A 15,120-nucleotide genomic window follows, 5' to 3' on the forward strand; every position below is an offset into this window, starting at 1 on the left:
TGGGGTGGTAGTTTTTACTAGAGGATGTAATGCCTTTTTTGTGCACTGGAATTATTTTCCCCACTTTCCAGTCCTGAGGTAAAATACCAGACTCAAGTGACTGCTGAAAGACATGACAAATAATAAATTGGAAAATTGGTTGTTTTTTGGGGGGGAAAGGAAATGGCGCAGTATCTGTCTCACATAACCTGAACTGCGCCGTAAGGGAAAGGATAAAGGATGGACTGAGAGAAGAAAGGACGAAAGAGGTGCCGTAGTGGAGGCCTCCGGAATAATTTGACTACCTAGGAATATTTAACATGCACTGACATCGCACAGCACACGGGCGCCTTTGCGTTTCAACTCCATCGGATCGCGGCCGCCGTGGTCGGGTTCGGACCTGGGTACTCCGGATCAGTAGCCGAGCGCCCTAACCACTGAGCCACCGCAGCGGGTACAAAGAAGAACGGCTAGAACGTTTTTTAGCATTCTTCAGAACTTTTTGCCCAGTTTGCCAAGAGGGCGTATTTGAACACTATTTTTCGACACTGTGATGTGACCCCCCCCCCCCCCCCCCATACCGGCCGGAGGGTTTTCGGGACGCGTTTTCCGAATTATCGCTCCTGTCGAAATTGATTGCCCTCGGGGCGTACCACATGCGCCATGTATGGGCAGTGACTTTCAAGCTCTAAGAAGCGGTGAAGAAAATTGTCAGCATTGGTGAGCTTCAAGTCAAAAAATGGCCTGGCTTAGCTAAGGTTAAGCCTAGGATGCGAAGCATAATAGATTTGTGAAAGGGATACGGTACCGCCTGCCCATAAGCCAGGCTAGTCTCTTCATTGTTTAGCAAGCTCCTGGAGGAGCGGGAGTTAGCCTTGGTGGTCGCGGCCGCGCGGCGACCGCGCGAGTTGAGCCCCGTTTCTCCACAGATGGCGTGACGTCAGACCACGTGCTCGGCTGCAGCGCCCCTAGCGGGAGGAGCGGGAGTTAGCCTTGGTGGTCGCGGCCGCGCGGCGACCGCGCGAGTTGAGCCCCGTCTCTCCTCAGCTGGCGTGACGTCCGACCACGTGCTCGGCTGCAGCGCCCCTAGCGGGAGGAGCGGGAGTTAGCCTTGGTGGTCGCGGCCGCGCGGCGACCGTGCGAGTTGAGCCCCGTCTCTCCTCAGCTGTCGTGACGTCAGACCACGTGCTCGGCTGCAGCGCCCCTAGCGGGAGGAGCGGGAGTTAGCCTTGGTGGTCGCGGCCGCGCCAGGCTGGGCTATGGTTGAGCTAAGTAGTGTCCCTATTATGCTTCGCATAAAAGTGCTGATGTATCGTCATTGACTCTGCCAATCACGGCTCTCGACTTCGGTGGGCCACTACTCCGACGACGTATCTTGGCGGGCCGCTGGACTCTTATAGCAGACCCGAACCATACTGGAATGGCAGGTGGCAATGGCAAAGGAAAAGGGCAGTGTGTGGCAAGGGCGACTACTATCAATGTTCTCGCGCGCCACTTTATGTAACATGTTCCTCATCTCCAAGGTATGGTATGTCAGGAATGTGTTCAGCGCCTCGCGGATCAATATTCAAAAGATCCTCCGGGTTTTGGCCGTTTTCATTTGGGCGCCGACATGGGAAAGAACCAGTCTGGAGACAGGTCGTCTCCAGATTTATGTTTCTGTGGGACAAAAGTGACCCTTTCTTAAGAAGCGTTATACAAGTTAGGTTACGTGAACTCCTTCCCAATTTCGTTGTGTCGACGAGTGACGTAAAAAGCACGCGTTCGCGGTTTCCTATTTGAGGTTTTTGCTGCTTTCCAGATGTTGAAAGCTCGTTTTTCTTTACAGTTTTTGTGTTCTGTCTCTAAGAAGCAATTGTAGAAAAATATATGCGATTTAATGATGCCCGTGCCTTTGTATCGTTCCATGTACAGTGCAGGTCCAGGAGGAGTCGTCGAGTTAAAAAGATGCCAATTCGTTCTTCAGCCAAAACATTCTTCTTTCAGCTCCACAGCAATACACTGCCGGTAGAACCCTGGCTTGAAGCTAAGGGAATTTTTGTTCCGTGGTCTACAAACTGTCTACTGTGTAGAAGGGCAGAGACCACAGAACATATCTTCCTCGAGTGTTGGGATGCCGCATTCCTGTGGGATATCCTTCAAAGAACCTTAAAAAAGGACCTCCCGTTGTCACCACGTGGCATCCGTTTTCTGCCTGTCAAAAATCTTGTAGCATATCTCTAGATACGGTCATGCTACTGGGCCTGCACAGTCAGTGGAAAGTACGCATGGCAGTACGGAATGCAGACATTGATATTCGCCCTGCGAGGCAGTACTTTATTGAGAGCATTTTATATGTCGGAGATGCACTCAAGTCCCAAAATGACCCCCCAGAATGTATTTGCGTAATGAACGAACTTGAAAACTTGAAACGTTTTGAATGAACGCTCCGCCCAATGTGGGAGGACGTTTTTGTAACATTTAGGTATAGTAATCTTGATTTTCGCCAAGCCGGCAATAAAGAAAAAAAAACTTCTGGTCCACATTAGTGGGCGTGGGTTCGGATCCAACTTCTGACACATCGTTTTATTTTATTTCTTCGAACGGCCAATTCGATGCTACATACTGTCGCTGAAATCAACTCAGCGCAGTGTCAGGATGGCCGAGCGGTCTAAGCCGCCAGACTCAAGGTTAAAACCCTTTTCCACTATGTGGGGTGAACGAGACTTCTGGTCCACATTAGTGGGCGTGGGTTCGAATCCCACTTCTGACACATCCTTTTATTTTATTCCTTCGAACGGTCAATGGGATGAAAATATTGTCGCTGTAATCAACGCAGAGCAGTGTCAGGATGGCCGAGTGGTCTAAGGCACCAGACTCAAGGTTGAAAACCTTTCCCACGATGTGGGGTGAAGAACGAGACCTCTGGTCCACATTAGTGGGCGTGGGTTCGAATCCCACATCTGACACATCCTTTTATTTTATTCCTTCGAACGGTCAATGGGATGAAAATATTGTCGCTGTAATCAACGCAGAGCAGTGTCAGGATGGCCGAGTGGTCTAAGGCGCCAGACTCAAGGTTGAAAACCTTTCCCACGATGTGGGGTGAAGAACGAGACCTCTGGTCCACATTAGTGGGCGTGGGTTCGAATCCCACTTCTGACACATCCTTTTATTTTATTCCTTCGAACGTTCAATGGGATGAAAATATTGTCGCTGTAATCAACGCAGAGCAGTGTCAGGATGGCCGAGTGGTCTAAGGCGCCAGACTCAAGGTTAAAACCCTTTCCCACGATGTGGGGTGAACGAGATTTCTGGTCCACATTAGTGGGCGTGGGTTCGAATCCCACTTCTGACACATCCTTTTATTTTATTCCTTAGAACGGTCATTGGGATGAAAATATTGTCGCTGTAATCAACGCAGAGCAGTGTCAGGATGGCCGAGTGGTTAAGGCGCCAGACTCAAGGTTGAAAACCTTTCCCACGATGTGGGGTGAACGAGACTTCTGGTCCACATTAGTGGGCGTGGGTTCGAATCCCACTTCTGACACATCCTTTTATTTTATTCCTTCGAACGGTCAATGGGATGAAAATATTGTCGCTGTAATCAACGCAGAGCTGTGTCAGGATGGCCGAGTGGTCTAAGGCGCCAGTCTCAAGGTTGAAAACCTTTCCCACGATGTGGGGTGAAGAACGAGACCCCTGGTCCACATTAGTGGGCGTGGGTTCGAATCCCACTTCTGACACATCCTTTTATTTTATTCCTTCGAACGGTCAATGGGATGAAAATATTGTCGCTGTAATCAACGCAGAGCTGTGTCAGGATGGCCGAGTGGTCTAAGGCGCCAGACTCAAGGTTGAAAACCATTCCCACGATGTGGGGTGAAGAACGAGACCCCTGGTCCACATTAGTGGGCGTGGGTTCGAATCCCACTTCTGACACATCCTTTTATTTTATTCCTTAGAACGGTCATTGGGATGAAAATATTGTCGCTGTAATCAACGCAGAGCAGTGTCAGGATGGCCGAGTGGTCTAAGGCGCCAGACTCAAGGTTAAAACCCTTTCCCACGATGTGGGGTGAACGAGATTTCTGGTCCACATTAGTGGGCGTGGGTTCGAATCCCACTTCTGACACATCCTTTTATTTTATTCCTTCGAACGGTCAATGGGATGAAAATATTGTCGCTGTAATCAACGCAGAGCAGTGTAAGGATGTCCGAGTGGTCTAAGGCGCCAGACTCAAGGTTAAAACCCTTTCCCACAATGTGGGGTGAACGAGATTTCTGGTCCACATTAGTGGGCGTGGGTTCGAATCCCACTTCTGACACATCCTTTTATTTTATTCCTTCGAACGGTCAATGGGATGAAAATATTGTCGCTGTAATCAACGCAGAGCAGTGTAAGGATGTCCGAGTGGTCTAAGGCGCCAGACTCAAGGTTGAAAACCATTCCCACGATGTGGGGTGAAGAACGAGACCCCTGGTCCACATTAGTGGGCGTGGGTTCGAATCCCACTTCTGACACATCCTTTTATTTTATTCCTTAGAACGGTCATTGGGATGAAAATATTGTCGCTGTAATCAACGCAGAGCAGTGTCAGGATGGCCGAGTGGTCTAAGGCGCCAGACTCAAGGTTAAAACCCTTTCCCACGATGTGGGGTGAACGAGATTTCTGGTCCACATTAGTGGGCGTGGGTTCGAATCCCACTTCTGACACATCCTTTTATTTTATTCCTTCGAACGGTCAATGGGATGAAAATATTGTCGCTGTAATCAACGCAGAGCAGTGTAAGGATGTCCGAGTGGTCTAAGGCGCCAGACTCAAGGTTAAAACCCTTTCCCACAATGTGGGGTGAACGAGATTTCTGGTCCACATTAGTGGGCGTGGGTTCGAATCCCACTTCTGACACATCCTTTTATTTTATTCCTTAGAACGGTCAATGGGATGAAAATATTGTCGCTGTAATCAACGCAGAGCAGTGTCAGGATGGCCGAGTGGTCTAAGGCGCCAGACTCAAGGTTGAAAACCTTTCCCACGATGTGGGGTGAACAACGAGACCTCTGGTCCACATTAGTGGGCGTGGGTTCGAATCCCACTTCTGACACATCCTTTTATTTTATTCCTTAGAACGGTCATTGGGATGAAAATATTGTCGCTGTAATCAACGCAGAGCAGTGTCAGGATGGCCGAGTGGTCTAAGGCGCCAGACTCAAGGTTAAAACCCTTTCCCACGATGTGGGGTGAACGAGATTTCTGGTCCACATTAGTGGGCGTGGGTTCGAATCCCACTTCTGACACATCCTTTTATTTTATTCCTTAGAACGGTCATTGGGATGAAAATATTGTCGCTGTAATCAACGGAGAGCAGTGTCAGGATGGCCGAGTGGTCTAAGGCGCCAGACTCAAGGTTAAAACCCTTTCCCACGATGTGGGGTGAACGAGATTTCTGGTCCACATTAGTGGGCGTGGGTTCGAATCCCACTTCTGGCACATCCTTTTATTTTATTCCTTCGAACGGTCAATGGGATGAAAATATTGTCGCTGTAATCAACGCAGAGCAGTGTCAGGATGGCCGAGTGGTCTAAGGCGCCAGTCTCAAGGTTAAAACCCTTTCCCACGATGTGGGGTGAACGAGATTTCTGGTCCACATTAGTGGGCGTGGGTTCGAATTCCACTTCTGACACATCCTTTTATTTTATTCCTTCGACCGGTCAATGGGATGAAAATATTGTCGCTGTAATCAACGCAGAGCAGTGTCAGGATGGCCGAGAGGATCTCGACTTCCGGCCACCGAGCGTGACGGACGCGTTATCATGAGCTCCGTCGGAGCGGTTTCAGGGGCCCAGTCGGGCCGCGGTAACAGGTTTTTTGCGGCTACTGCCGAAGATTATCAGGTTATTCTGCCCAATCTGCCATCCGGACGCATCGTCGCCAACACCGTTTTCATGCACGGCGATCCAAGAGCCCGGCCCTATCGTGTTGAAGACTACCGGGACACTTTGGCCAACCTTGGTGCGCTTCCCGACGTTGTGGCGTTGGGGGCGTATCAAATGAACCACGTGTGGGCTGTGACAATGACAACTGCTGATGCTGCTCAGAAGCTTCTTTTGGCCGTCGACGTGAAGGTAAAGGATCGCCCATGTTTGCTCATTGATCCGAATAACCGAGAGGTTCGTGTAAAGCTGCACTGGTTGCTGCATGGCGTTACCGACGAAGACGTTCGCGTGGCACTGTCGCCCTACGGGAAGGTGTTAGAAGTGACCCGGGAGAAGTGGCGGGCGCTCGGTGTCACTGAAAAAGGGTCGACGACTCGTACAGTTGGACTAAAACTGCATGCCGACGTCAAAATAGACGATATTCCGCATCAGCTCAAGATATCCGGAGAGCTAACTCTTGTTGTTGTGCCGGGCCGCGCTCCTCTGTGTCTGCGCTGCAAGAGCACCGGGCACATTCGTCGCGACTGCAAAGTGCCGCGCTGTAGTCGTTGTCGTCGTTTCGGCCACGTCGATGCTGATTGCGCAAAGACGTACGCCAGCGTAGCCGGACCAGTGCAGGCAAACGACATATCGGACCACCTGATGGACGAGGAAGACTCAGAGGAAACAGCAAGGACGAGCCGTAACCTGGTTACGCAAGGTGCATCGTCGAACTTTCAAGGGGAACAACTAATTGACAGGCGGAGATCAACCCGCAGACAAGCGGCGACATGACGACGCAGAAGGCGGGAACGAGAAGGATGAGGCAAGCACTACGGGCCACCCCTCTCCCGGAGGAGGCGAGAAACCACCCACCGAACCGGCACCAGTCACCGTGATGGACAGCGACAGTATTAGTGCCGCTGCAAAGCGACCTCACGACGCAGGCGAAAATGGGAAGGAGCTTAGCGTCGTTGCTGCAGACGAGCCGCCAGCCAAGACGACTGTTGGACGGCGTCCTTCATTTCGACCGCTGCCGAACACTTTGGCGGCGCGCAAGACGGCGGAAACGCCGCCTATGCCGCCGTGAGGACCGCCCTGTGCTAGCACACTCCGGATCAAACCGCAGTTGTGAGGTAAGCGCCATGCCCCCGGTTTTCTTTCCCACCTTGCTATGATGACTATGGAAAAGTCCATTCGCGTGGCAACATTAAATGTCCGAGGGCTTGCCTCAAGGAGGAAGCAGAGTCAACTGTACCGCCTGTTAAGCGACTTTGACCTTGACATTCTAGCAGTGCAGGAGACGAAAGTCGAGGGCGACGTGGAAACCGGGGGCATGGTGCAGCAATTCGTAGCGCGATACTGTGCTATTGTGAGCCATTCCGTGGGATATTCTTCAGGCTGCGCATTGTTGGTCCGACATAGTCTAGGAGCTAAAATAGAAGCCGTCACGTCATGCACGTCAGGACGGTTTATTGTATGTGATTTCTTGTTATCGTCCTTGGAGTGGCGTGTAATCTGTATGCGCCGACTGTTGCTGGGGAAAGGTGCAGGTTTTTTGAACAGCTAAAACAGTATACCCAGTGTAATAGGTTGGTCATTCTTATTGGTGATTTCAACTGCGTTCTTTCATCCCGGGACAAAACTAGCACCCGACCGTACAAGGATGCAAGCACGACTGCCCTAAATGAAATAATAGGGAACAGTAGTTTGGCGGATGTGGCTGAATGCCTTGGTGGTGGAAGAAATATACAGTACACCCATTTTCAGGCTTCGAGCCACGCTCGTTTGGATAGAGCATACGTAAGCCTTGATTTGGTACCCTTTTGCAAGGAGTACCGAGTGAGCGCTGTTTCATTTACTGATCACTGCTTAGTCAGTTTTCTAGTAGCAAGCACGAAAGAAAGGAAAAGAAGCTTCGAGTGGTAGTTATGGAAATTGAATTCAAAATTACTGGATGATGAAATTTTTATGGCAGACGTGACGACGCAAGTTGATGCAATGAAACATATGGGTAATACGACGTGCAGAGAAAAATGGGAGAACTTCAAGCAGACAGTTAAAATGAAAGCATTGGAGCGGGCGAGCGCTATACGCAGACAAAAGGGGGCAGAGGAAAAAACGATGCGCAGAAACTTGGAAAAATTGATCAGTGAAGAGTGTAGTAGACCCGGCATCTTCATGGACGATATTCGCGCACTAAAGCATAAAATAGAACAGTTCGACATCGAAAGATACCACGGTGCTCTGGTGCGAGCGAGAGCTGAAAAGCTGATAGCGGGGGAAGTTCCATCAAAAAGAGCGTTGGGCGCAGAAAAGTGCCACGCGCGGCGCAATCAGATAGTGGAAATTGAAGTTGGTGGAAAAGTTAGTGACACAGCAGAAGATATTGAGCGCGCTTTCTTCGAGCACTACAGTGGGTTATTTGCCAACTGCTCAGTTGACATTGATCGTTTCAAGAAGGACTTCCTTTTGTTGATGCCCAGCCTAGACGACAGTACGAAGGAACTATTGGAGGCAGCTATCTCAGTAGAGGAGGTGAAAAACGCTATTGAAAGCTTGCAGCCGGGGAAGTCTCCGGGCCCGGATGGTCTGACCTCAGCCTTTTATAAACGTCTAAAAAGAATAATTTCACCAGTTTTAGCTGCTGTCTATAATGAGGCATTCGATCTCAATGTACTGCCGCCTTCCTTCACATCCTCCCACACTGTTCTTATACCGAAATCAGAAGACCCCTCTGTATTGCGCAGAGTAACTTCTTACCGTCCAATTTGCCTCACAAATGGAGACTATAAGATAATGATGAAAATTTTGGCTAAGCGATTGCAGACAGTCATTACTGACCTGGTGGGGCCGCATCAAACGTGCGGTATTAAAGGCCGATCTATTTTCTCAAATATACATGTAGCGCGTAGTATCCTTGAGTGCTGCGACGCAATGGGCACACAAGTGGCAATGATCCAAATTGATCTGGAGGAAGCTTTCGATAGGGTGCCTCGTGAAATTCTTCTGTGCATTCTAGATCATGTGAATGTGGGTAGAATTATTCGAGGCGGGGTCGCCATGGCGTACCAGGATTGCACGACAAGTCTAATTGTCAACAAGGTTGTGGGTTCACGCATTACAGTCAAACGCTCGGTGCGCCAGGGTTGCCCTCTTTCGCCACTGTTGTTTTGTTTGTATATAGAGTCATTTTGTTTGAGCGTTATACAGAGCGATTGTATGCGCGGTTTTAAACTACATCAGTTAGAAGTCCGACTGTTGGCTTATGCGGATGATATAGCCATGTTTTGTAATGATTACGACAGTGTAACACAGGCTGTGAAGTGTGTTAAAAGTTTTTGTGCGGCCAGTGGCAGCGCGGTAAACTGGAGTAAGTGCCTGGGATTCTGGCACGGGGATTGGCCGGAGGCCCCAGACACTTTTGCCAACATGAGCTTTACTACGACTCCTGTTAAATACTTGGGAGTTCCTCTTGAGTGTTACAAAGACAGCGAAGCCTACTGGAGGAGTGAAGTGGATAAAATGAGGGAAAGAGTGAATAAATGGAATGGATGGAATTGGTCAATGTTCTCGAGAGCCACAATTTCTACGAGTTCGAAATGGAGGACTCAGTTTGTCACATTTGTTTTTGAGACAGGTTGTCAATCGGTATTTATTTCTTCGGGACGTTAAGCACCCGTTTCTACACACTGTCTGTCAACTTCGCCTGGGGAAGCACTTGCCTAATATGGTTGTCTCTGCTGGCAGTATGCCCGGTGGAGTGCATGGTTTTCTACGCGAAGTTGTGGTTTCATGTAGGTTTTTGACGGCGCGGTTTTCACTCCAATACTTGAGTGAAGTCAACCGGAAAAAACTGTATAAAGACCTCTGTAGTGTGGTTCTCCCCGTGCCTTTATATCGGTCCCTTTACAGGGAAGGTATAGGTAACAAGGTACTAAAGCGTGTTAAGGCAATGTTAGTCCCGTCTGGTGTTAAGACTTTCTTTTTTAAATTACACACTGGAACTCTGACTGTCAAACCGTGGATGGCTGAAAAAGGTTTTTTTGTTCCCTGGGGTACTCACTGTATAATATGCAGAAAGGAGGAGACAATTGAGCATGTGTTCCTTGAATGCTGGGATGCTGTGTTCCTTTGGGATGTGCTTCAGCGCACAATCAAAAAAGAATTTCCGCTTGATGGGTACGGAATTCGCTACTTGCCAATTGAAAGTGATGACGGTACCCCATTTGATTTGATCATGCTAATAGCCCTACACAGTATTTGGAAATGCAGAATGGCAGTAAGGCACGCCGATCTCGATGCAAGGCCGGCACGTCAATATTTCAAAGAAAGCATAAGCAACTTTGTTCAGGAGAAAAAGATGCTGGAATGTAGTCCAGAGTGGCTATCACGTGTTGAGTTATTATTGGCGATGAAGGAATTTTAGTATGAGCGTGACCGCACAAGCTGGGCGGCCGTTTTAACAAAGATGCTGATTGTGTTTTAGTGCTTATGTATGAATATGTGTTTTCTTTTCATGTGGGTCAAAATACCGGCAATAAAGAAAAAAAAAGTCAGGATGGCCGAGTGGTCTAAGGCGCCAGACTCAAGGTTGAAAACCTTTCCCACGATGTGGGGTGAAGAACGAGACCTCTGGTCCACATTAGTGGGCGTGGGTTCGAATCCCACTTCTGACACATCCTTTTATTTTATTCCTTCGAACGGTCAATGGGATGAAAAGATTGTCGCTGTAATCAACGCAGAGCAGTGTAAGGATGTCCGAGTGGTCTAAGGCGCCAGACTCAAGGTTGAAAACCTTTCCCACGATGTGGGGTGAAGAACGAGACCTCTGGTCCACATTAGTGGGCGTGGGTTCGAATCCCACATCTGACACATCCTTTTATTTTATTTCTTCGAACGGCCAATTCGATGCTACATACTGTCGCTGAAATCAACTCAGCGCAGTGTCAGGATGGCCGAGCGGTCTAAGCCGCCAGACTCAAGGTTAAAACCCTTTTCCACTATGTGGGGTGAACGAGACTTCTGGTCCACATTAGTGGGCGTGGGTTCGAATCCCACTTCTGACACATCCTTTTATTTTATTCCTTCGAACAGTCAATGGGATGAAAATATTGTCGCTGTAATCAACGCAGAGCAGTGTCAGGATGGCCGAGTGGTCTAAGGCGCCAGTCTCAAGGTTAAAACCCTTTTCCACGATGTGGGATGAACGAGATTTCTGATCCACATTAGTGGGCGTGGGCTCGAATCCCACTTCTGACACATCCTTTTATTTTATTCCTTCGAACGGTCAATGGGATGAAAATATTGTCGCTGTAATCAACGCAGAGCAGTGTCAGGATGGCCGAGTGGTCTAAGGCGCCAGTCTCAAGGTTAAAACCCTTTCCCACGATGTGGGATGAACGAGATTTCTGATCCACATTAGTGGGCGTGGGCTCGAATCCCACTTCTGACACATCCTTTTATTTTATTCCTTCGAACGGTCAATGGGATGAAAATATTGTCGCTGTAATCAACGCAGAGCAGTGTCAGGATGGCCGAGGGATTCGACTTCCGGCCACCGAGCGTGACGGACGTGCGATGACGGGCTCCGTTGGAGCAGCTACAGCGGCCATGTCTGGCCGCGGAAACAGGGCTTTTGCCTCGGATGAAGAGTATCAGGTGATTCTGCCTACCCTTCCTACAGGACGTGTTGTGTTAAACGCAGTTTTTTTGCACGCTGACGTGCGGGCCCGTCCTTATCGGGTCGAAGATTTCAGGGATGCGCTGGCTCAGCTGATGCTGCTCCCCGAGGTTATCGCCTTGGGGGCGTATCGCATGAGCCATGTATGGGCTGTTACTTTCGCGAGTGCTGAGGAGGTGACGAAAATTCTTTCTGCTGGAGAACTGAAAGTCAAGGACCGCCGCTGTCTCGTCATCGACCCGGCAAACCAGGACGTCCGCGTCAAGCTGCACTGGCTGCTGCACAACGTGCCCGACGAAGACGTGAGGGTAGCCTTTGCTCCGTACGGCAAGGTGAACGAAGTCACCAAGGAGCGGTGGCGCGTCCAGGGTGTCTCCAGCAAGGGGTCGACGACACGCTTGGTTTCATTGAATATGAATCCTGGCGTGAAGCTGGAAGACCTCCCTCACGAAGTCAGGGTTGGCGGTGAGCTGGCTCTCGTGGTCGTACCGGGCAGAGCTCCGCTGTGTCTGCGCTGCCACGGTACTGGGCACATTCGCCGTGAGTGCAAGGTTCCACGATGCGGCGCCTGTCGTCGCTACGGGCATGAAGAAAGCAGCTGTGTACGCACGTACGCGAGTGCTGCCGTCTTAGTCAACACCGACATTTCGTCCGAACTTGTCATGGACGAGACTGACGCGGAAGATGCTGCAGCAGAGGCAGGGGACAGCGTGGAGAAGGGCCCAGCTGTGCCCCCCCCCCCGGAAATATCCACAAGCGTAGAGGAGCCCAGCAGTAAGCGGCAGCAACAGGTAGCGCAGCCTACAGAAGTTAAGGCGCCAACGGACGAAGTCTTGAGCAGTGGGGCGTCAGCTCCCGTCGTTCCCCAGCATGGTGACAGCATGGAAGTCTCACATGCATCAACAAGCAACCAAGCAGGGAAGCGACCGCACGAGCACAGTGCGAATGGAGAGCCCAAAGTGAGCGAAGGCGACGAGCCACCGCAGAAGACTGTTGGTGTCAGGCGACCGACGTTGAAACCGCGGCCGAATGTACAGGCCGATCAACGAGCGGCGGCTAAGCCGCCGCCTTAGTTGGAGTGAGTGCCCTGTGAGTGGTTTCTGTGGGCGTGAGATGGCCTTTTTCGGCGACGGACTGCATGGGCTGATTTTCCAGTCCATACGCAAGAGACCCTTGTGCAAAAGACGTTTGATTACCGCCACCGCACCCATCGAACACCTTAGACTAGGCAAGTCACCCGCACCGTCGCGTTTTGTCCCGAGGTATGCACCATATGGCTCCTGTACCTAAACTAGATGACTCCTACACCTCTTAGAGCGTTGCGCATTGCAACAATTAATGTCAGGGGACTGGCTTCCAAGAAACGTCAGTACCAACTAAGCCGGCTGTTCGTTGATAATGACCTAGACATAATAGCCGTACAGGAGACGAAAGTCGAAAGACAGGAACAGGCGGACCTTATGGTGCAGCCTTTTACGGCACGCTACAATGTTTTTGTGTGCCATTCTTCTGGCACATCGGGCGGTTGTGCTGTATTTATTAGGAATTCTCTGGGGATTGTCGAGCAGAATTTAACTGTGTCAAACTGGCCGTTTGGTTGTAGTGGATTTTTTTTATTGCAATTTGCTATGGAGTCATATGCGTGTATGCCCCTAACAGGGAGAACGAGCGCAAGGAATTTTTTGAGCGCTTTGAACAATATGTGTGCTGTAAGCGGTTAATTGTGCTTTTGGGCGACTTTAACTGCGTTTGTAAAGCAGAGGATAGAATTACAAAAAGACTCCTTCGTGACAAAAGTGCGGAATTGTTGAATTCGATTGTGCAAGAAAATGGTTTAGATGATGTTGCTGAAGTTCTTTCGGTAGCGCCGCATTTTACTCACTTCCAGGGTGAAAGTCACGCGAGACTTGACAGAGCGTATGTATCGCTTGATCTGATTCCTTTGTGCAATAGCTACGAGGTGAAACACATGTCATTTACCGACCACAGCTTAGTTACGTTTACCCTGGGGAAAAAAGACAATAAATCTCGTTTCTCGTGGGACCTGTGGAAGTTTAACGCACAGTTACTCGAGGATGAACGCTTTGGCATTAAAGTTAATGAATGCATTAAAGCATTGCTATCAGCAGAGCCTGGGAACTGGGTAATTAGGTGGGAAGATTTCAAACAGCAAGTGAAAATAAACGCGATTGAAAGGGCAAGCATTATATGCCACGATAAACGTGTTAAAGAAAAAGAACTACATTGCCAACTTGACTTTCTCGTAAGCCTGGAAAGTTCCCAGCTGGGAAGATAAGAAAGAAATAAGAGATACAAAAAGTAAACTTCAGATTATCGAAAAAGATAAGTATACAGCTGCCATGATACGGGCCCGTGCTGAACGTCTCTGGCTTGACCAAGTACCTACTAAACGCTCGCTTAGTGGTGAAAAGAAGTATGCGACTCAGAATGAAGTAAGACAAATCAGGTACAGAAATGAGGTAACGAATGATAGCAAAGTGATTCAGTTGGCGTTTGTTGAGCAGTATCGGGAATTGCTTGGGCGGCGACGGCATGAAGAAGAGGGGTTTGCAAACACGTTCTTGTCCCGTATGCCAAAACTAGGAGACGATATAAAACGAGGGCTGGAGGTACCAATCAGCGTAAGCGAAGTGGGAAGAGCAATCGAAGAGCTGAGTACCGGAAAATCTCCCGGTCCTGACGGCCTAGGTAGTGAATTATATAAGAAGTTAAAAGCCGAACTCACCCAAGCTCTCCACTGCGTCTTCACCGAAATTTATGAGACAAAGGAAATGCCACCATCATTTAAAACAGCACACGTGGTTTTAATACCCAAGAGTGAGGACCAGGATAAACTTCTGTCCGTTGGGGCTTATCGGCCGATAAGCCTAACCAACGTTGACTATAAAGTGTTTATGAAGATTCTTGCCAACAGACTGCAAAATGTCATAAAGGACCTTGTAGGGCCCCACCAAACGTGCGGTATTAAAGGTCGCACCATTGGAACAAATGTGCACATTGCTAGAACTGTTCTTGAATGCTGCGATGCCTTCGGGGGCCGAGTTGCCATGATACAGATTGACCTTGCAAAAGCCTTCGATCGAGTGTCGCACGACATTCTTTTCGACATTCTAGAATATGCCAACGTCGGCTCTGTGATAATACGAGGTGTACAGATGGCGTACGACAACTGTGTTACCCGAATTATAGTGAACAAACAGCTGACTGAACCTGTACCTGTGTGTTCTTCGGTAAGGCAGGGTTGCCCGCTCTCGCCTTTGCTCTTTGCGATCTACCTTGAGCCGTTTCTGTTATCACCGTTACACAATGATGGGATCTGCGGTTTCACTCTTCTGTCGGCGCAAGTAAAAGTGCTTGCTTACGCTGATGATATTGCTGCTTTTTGCGCGGATCAAGAAAGCGTTAAAGAAGTTGTGAAAGTTGCGGGGGAATATTGCAAAAAGACTGGGTCCGAAATTAACTGGGATAAGTGCATAGGTTTTTGGCACGGTGATTGGGACAGCACACCTGCCGTGTTTGCTAACATGAAATGGACGACCTC

The 15,120-nt window shown here is 49.4% G+C and overlaps 19 non-coding genes across 19 annotated transcripts; all 19 read left to right on the forward strand.

Annotated features, from left to right (window-relative positions):
• Window positions 1-2,610: 2,610 nt before the first annotated feature.
• Window positions 2,611-2,731, forward strand: TRNAL-CAA (transfer RNA leucine (anticodon CAA)). Its single transcript has 2 exons — window positions 2,611-2,648; window positions 2,686-2,731. It is a non-coding gene; the product is annotated as a tRNA-Leu (tRNA).
• A 72-nt stretch (window positions 2,732-2,803) lies between these two features.
• Window positions 2,804-2,927, forward strand: TRNAL-CAA (transfer RNA leucine (anticodon CAA)). The gene is made up of 2 exons: window positions 2,804-2,841; window positions 2,882-2,927. It is a non-coding gene; the product is annotated as a tRNA-Leu (tRNA).
• A 72-nt stretch (window positions 2,928-2,999) lies between these two features.
• Window positions 3,000-3,123, forward strand: TRNAL-CAA (transfer RNA leucine (anticodon CAA)). The gene is made up of 2 exons: window positions 3,000-3,037; window positions 3,078-3,123. It is a non-coding gene; the product is annotated as a tRNA-Leu (tRNA).
• Window positions 3,124-3,195: 72 nt separating this feature from the next.
• TRNAL-CAA (transfer RNA leucine (anticodon CAA)) lies at window positions 3,196-3,316 on the forward strand. Its single transcript has 2 exons — window positions 3,196-3,233; window positions 3,271-3,316. It is a non-coding gene; the product is annotated as a tRNA-Leu (tRNA).
• A 72-nt stretch (window positions 3,317-3,388) lies between these two features.
• On the forward strand, window positions 3,389-3,508 carry TRNAL-CAA (transfer RNA leucine (anticodon CAA)). The gene is made up of 2 exons: window positions 3,389-3,425; window positions 3,463-3,508. It is a non-coding gene; the product is annotated as a tRNA-Leu (tRNA).
• Window positions 3,509-3,580: 72 nt separating this feature from the next.
• TRNAL-CAA (transfer RNA leucine (anticodon CAA)) lies at window positions 3,581-3,704 on the forward strand. Its single transcript has 2 exons — window positions 3,581-3,618; window positions 3,659-3,704. It is a non-coding gene; the product is annotated as a tRNA-Leu (tRNA).
• A 72-nt stretch (window positions 3,705-3,776) lies between these two features.
• Window positions 3,777-3,900, forward strand: TRNAL-CAA (transfer RNA leucine (anticodon CAA)). Its single transcript has 2 exons — window positions 3,777-3,814; window positions 3,855-3,900. It is a non-coding gene; the product is annotated as a tRNA-Leu (tRNA).
• A 72-nt stretch (window positions 3,901-3,972) lies between these two features.
• Window positions 3,973-4,093, forward strand: TRNAL-CAA (transfer RNA leucine (anticodon CAA)). Its single transcript has 2 exons — window positions 3,973-4,010; window positions 4,048-4,093. It is a non-coding gene; the product is annotated as a tRNA-Leu (tRNA).
• A 72-nt stretch (window positions 4,094-4,165) lies between these two features.
• TRNAL-CAA (transfer RNA leucine (anticodon CAA)) lies at window positions 4,166-4,286 on the forward strand. The gene is made up of 2 exons: window positions 4,166-4,203; window positions 4,241-4,286. It is a non-coding gene; the product is annotated as a tRNA-Leu (tRNA).
• A 268-nt stretch (window positions 4,287-4,554) lies between these two features.
• TRNAL-CAA (transfer RNA leucine (anticodon CAA)) lies at window positions 4,555-4,675 on the forward strand. The gene is made up of 2 exons: window positions 4,555-4,592; window positions 4,630-4,675. It is a non-coding gene; the product is annotated as a tRNA-Leu (tRNA).
• A 72-nt stretch (window positions 4,676-4,747) lies between these two features.
• Window positions 4,748-4,868, forward strand: TRNAL-CAA (transfer RNA leucine (anticodon CAA)). The gene is made up of 2 exons: window positions 4,748-4,785; window positions 4,823-4,868. It is a non-coding gene; the product is annotated as a tRNA-Leu (tRNA).
• A 72-nt stretch (window positions 4,869-4,940) lies between these two features.
• Window positions 4,941-5,064, forward strand: TRNAL-CAA (transfer RNA leucine (anticodon CAA)). Its single transcript has 2 exons — window positions 4,941-4,978; window positions 5,019-5,064. It is a non-coding gene; the product is annotated as a tRNA-Leu (tRNA).
• Window positions 5,065-5,136: 72 nt separating this feature from the next.
• TRNAL-CAA (transfer RNA leucine (anticodon CAA)) lies at window positions 5,137-5,257 on the forward strand. Its single transcript has 2 exons — window positions 5,137-5,174; window positions 5,212-5,257. It is a non-coding gene; the product is annotated as a tRNA-Leu (tRNA).
• A 72-nt stretch (window positions 5,258-5,329) lies between these two features.
• On the forward strand, window positions 5,330-5,450 carry TRNAL-CAA (transfer RNA leucine (anticodon CAA)). The gene is made up of 2 exons: window positions 5,330-5,367; window positions 5,405-5,450. It is a non-coding gene; the product is annotated as a tRNA-Leu (tRNA).
• Window positions 5,451-5,522: 72 nt separating this feature from the next.
• On the forward strand, window positions 5,523-5,643 carry TRNAL-CAA (transfer RNA leucine (anticodon CAA)). Its single transcript has 2 exons — window positions 5,523-5,560; window positions 5,598-5,643. It is a non-coding gene; the product is annotated as a tRNA-Leu (tRNA).
• A 4,787-nt stretch (window positions 5,644-10,430) lies between these two features.
• Window positions 10,431-10,554, forward strand: TRNAL-CAA (transfer RNA leucine (anticodon CAA)). Its single transcript has 2 exons — window positions 10,431-10,468; window positions 10,509-10,554. It is a non-coding gene; the product is annotated as a tRNA-Leu (tRNA).
• Window positions 10,555-10,823: 269 nt separating this feature from the next.
• On the forward strand, window positions 10,824-10,944 carry TRNAL-CAA (transfer RNA leucine (anticodon CAA)). Its single transcript has 2 exons — window positions 10,824-10,861; window positions 10,899-10,944. It is a non-coding gene; the product is annotated as a tRNA-Leu (tRNA).
• Window positions 10,945-11,016: 72 nt separating this feature from the next.
• Window positions 11,017-11,137, forward strand: TRNAL-CAA (transfer RNA leucine (anticodon CAA)). The gene is made up of 2 exons: window positions 11,017-11,054; window positions 11,092-11,137. It is a non-coding gene; the product is annotated as a tRNA-Leu (tRNA).
• Window positions 11,138-11,209: 72 nt separating this feature from the next.
• TRNAL-CAA (transfer RNA leucine (anticodon CAA)) lies at window positions 11,210-11,330 on the forward strand. Its single transcript has 2 exons — window positions 11,210-11,247; window positions 11,285-11,330. It is a non-coding gene; the product is annotated as a tRNA-Leu (tRNA).
• Window positions 11,331-15,120: the final 3,790 nt, after the last annotated feature.

The sequence above is a fragment of the Amblyomma americanum genome, chromosome 4 (genome assembly GCF_052857255.1).
Source record: "Amblyomma americanum isolate KBUSLIRL-KWMA chromosome 4, ASM5285725v1, whole genome shotgun sequence".
Taxonomy (NCBI): domain Eukaryota; kingdom Metazoa; phylum Arthropoda; class Arachnida; order Ixodida; family Ixodidae; genus Amblyomma; species Amblyomma americanum.